Source organism: Telmatherina bonti, assembly GCF_933228915.1.
Source record: "Telmatherina bonti genome assembly, chromosome: 21".
NCBI lineage: Eukaryota > Metazoa > Chordata > Actinopteri > Atheriniformes > Telmatherinidae > Telmatherina > Telmatherina bonti.
The window spans coordinates 32,402,362-32,405,723 of record NC_136630.1 but is presented as its reverse complement, the minus strand read 5'-3'; positions in this window follow the sequence as shown (position 1 = coordinate 32,405,723).

Here is a 3,362-nt window from a genome sequence, read left to right as displayed (position 1 = left end):
AGGAGGAGGAGGAGGCTGCAGGAGGAGGAGGAGGCCGCGGTCCTGCAGGAGGAGGAGGAGGCCGCGGTCCTGCAGGAGTAGGAGGAGGCCGCGGTCCTGCAGGAGGAGGAGGAGGCCGCGGTCCTGCAGGAGGAGGAGGAGGCTGCAGGAGGAGGAGGAGGCCGCGGTCCTGCAGGAGGAGGAGGAGGCCGCGGTCCTGCAGGAGTAGGAGGAGGCCGCGGTCCTGCAGGAGGAGGAGGAGGAGGCCGCGGTCCTGCAGGAGGAGGAGGAGGCCGCGGTCCTGCAGGAGGAGGAGGAGGCCGCGGTCCTGCAGGAGGAGGAGGAGGCCGCGGTCCTGCAGAGGAGGAGGAGGCCGCGGTCCTGCAGGCGGAGGAGGAGGCCGCGGTCCTGCAGGAGTAGGAGGAGGCCGCGGTCCTGCAGGAGGAGGAGGAGGCCGCGGTCCTGCAGGAGTAGGAGGAGGCGCGGTCCTGCAGGAGGAGGAGGAGGCCGCGGTCCTGCAGGAGGAGGAGGAGGCCGCGGTCCTGCAGGAGGAGGAGGAGGCCGCGGTCCTGCAGGAGGAGGAGGAGGCCGCGGTCCTGCAGGAGGAGGAGGAGAAAGGAGGAGGAGACCACGGTCCTGCAGGAGGAGGAGGAGAAAGGAGGAGGAGACCGCTTTCCTGCAGGAGGAGGAGGAGAAAGGAGGAGGAGGCCGCGGTCCTGCAGGAGGAGGAGGAGGCCGCGGTCCTGCAGGAGGAGGAGGAGAAAGGAGGAGGAGACCGCGGTCCTGCAGGAGGAGGAGGAGGCCGCGGTCCTGCCGGAGGAGGAGGAGGCCGCGGTCCTGCAGGAGGAGGAGGAGAAAGGAGGAGGAGACCGCGGTCCTGCAGGAGGAGGAGGAGGCCGCGGTCCTGCAGGAGGAGGAGGAGGCCGCGGTCCTGCCGGAGGAGGAGGAGGCCGCGGTCCTGCCGGAGGAGGAGGAGGCCGCGGTCCTGCCGGAGGAGGAGGAGGCCGCGGTCCTGCAGGAGGAGGAGGAGGCCGCGGTCCTGCAGGAGGAGGAGGAGGCTGCGGTCCTGCAGGAGGAGGAGGAGGCCGCGGTCCTGCAGGAGGAGGAGGAGGCCGTGGTCCTGCAGGAGGAGGAGGAGAAAGGAGGAGGAGGCTGTGGTCCTGCAGGAGGAGGAGGAGGCCGCGGTCCTGCAGGAGGAGGAGGAGAAAGGAGGAGGAGACCGCGGTCCTGCAGGAGGAGGAGGAGGCCGCGGTCCTGCAGGAGGAGGAGGAGGCTGCGGTCCTGCAGGAGGAGGAGGAGGCCGCGGTCCTGCAGGAGGAGGAGGAGGCCGTGGTCCTGCAGGAGGAGGAGGAGAAAGGAGGAGGAGACCGCTTTCCTGCAGGAGAAGTAGGAGGCCGTGGTCCTGCAGGAGGAGGAGGAGAAAGGAGGAGGAGACCGTGGTCCTGCAGGAGGAGGAGGAGGCCGCGGTCCTGCAGGAGGAGGAGGAGGCCGCGGTCCTGCAGGAGGAGGAGGAGGCCGCGGTCCTGCAGGAGGAGGAGGAGGAGGCCGCGGTCCTGCAGGAGGAGGAGGAGGCCGCGGTCCTGCAGGAGGAGGAGGAGAAAGGAGGAGGAGGCCGTGGTCCTGCAGGAGGAGGAGGAGAAAGGAGGAGGAGGCCGCGGTCCTGCAGGAGGAGGAGGAGAAAGGAGGAGGAGGCCGCGGTCCTGCAGGAGGAGGAGGAGAAAGGAGGAGGAGGCCGTGGTCCTGCAGGAGGAGGAGGAGAAAGGAGGAGGAGACCGCTTTCCTGCAGGAGGAGGAGGAGGCCGCGGTCCTGCAGGAGGAGGAGGAGACCGCGGTCCTGCAGGAGGAGGAGGAGAAAGGAGGAGGAGACCACGGTCCTGCAGGAGGAGGAGGAGGCCGCGGTCCTGCAGGAGGAGGCCGTGGTCCTGCAGGAGGAGGAGGAGGCCGCGGTCCTGCAGGAGGAGGAGGAGACCGCGGTACTGCAGGAGGAGGAGGAGGAGGAGAAAGGAGAAAGGAGGAGGAGACCGCTTTCCTGCAGGAGGAGGAGGAGGCCGTGGTCCTGCAGGAGGAGGAGGAGAAAGGAGGAGGAGACTGCGGTCCTGCAGGAGGAGGAGGAGAAAGGAGGAGGAGACCGCGGTCCTGCAGGAGGAGGAGGAGAAAGGAGGAGGAGGCCGCGGTCCTGCAGGAGGAGGAGGAGAAAGGAGGAGGAGGCCGTGGTCCTGCAGGAGGAGGAGGAGAAAGGAGGAGGAGGCCGCGGTCCTGCAGGAGGAGGAGGAGAAAGGAGGAGGAGGCCGTGGTCCTGCAGGAGGAGGAGGAGAAAGGAGGAGGAGGCTGTGGTCCTGCAGGAGGAGGAGGAGAAAGGAGGAGGAGGCCGTGGTCCTGCAGGAGGAGGAGGAGAAAGGAGGAGGAGGCTGTGGTCCTGCAGGAGGAGGAGGAGAAAGGAGGAGGAGGCCGTGGTCCTGCAGGAGGAGGAGGAGAAAGGAGGAGGAGGCTGTGGTCCTGCAGGAGGAGGAGGAGAAAGGAGGAGGAGGCCGTGGTCCTGCAGGAGGAGGAGGAGAAAGGAGGAGGAGGCTGTGGTCCTGCAGGAGGAGGAGGAGAAAGGAGGAGGAGGCCGTGGTCCTGCAGGAGGAGGAGGAGAAAGGAGGAGGAGGCCGTGGTCCTGCAGGAGGAGGAGGAGAAAGGAGGAGGAGGCCGTGGTCCTGCAGGAGGAGGAGGAGGCCGTGGTCCTGCAGGAGGAGGAGGAGAAAGGAGGAGGAGGCCGTGGTCCTGCAGGAGGAGGAGGAGAAAGGAGGAGGAGGCTGTGGTCCTGCAGGAGGAGGAGGAGAAAGGAGGAGGAGGCCGTGGTCCTGCAGGAGGAGGAGGAGAAAGGAGGAGGAGGCCGTGGTCCTGCAGGAGGAGGAGGAGAAAGGAGGAGGAGACCGTGGTCCTGCAGGAGGAGGAGGAGAAAGGAGGAGGAGACCGTGGTCCTGCAGGAGGAGACGCGCTGCCGTCTTCGTTACTAAAATCCGTCCAACGGGAAGTAAGGCCTTTCTCTCCTCCATCCCATCTGCGGGCAGAACTGGAAGGAAAACGTGACGATGTTTCCTACAGCAAGGTTTGCGGTTCTGTTTTGGACTCCATGGCGGCAGATGGAAAAGGACCATCTGAAAGCCTCCCAGGCAGGTTGTGTCATCCAAACATGATTTGTTCTCCTGAAGTGTGGAGCCCAGTCCCTGTTAAAGCCGTGCGGGGCATGATGCCTGGGTGCTGCTAACTGAAGCTGGAGAGGTGAGAACTGCGGGCTGTACGTGTTGCTGGACACTCGGCTGCGATCCTGTGGAAGGTAACTAATTATTTGACCATTGTATCCTCAGCCTGTATGGTGTTTTTTTTATTTGTACTATCCA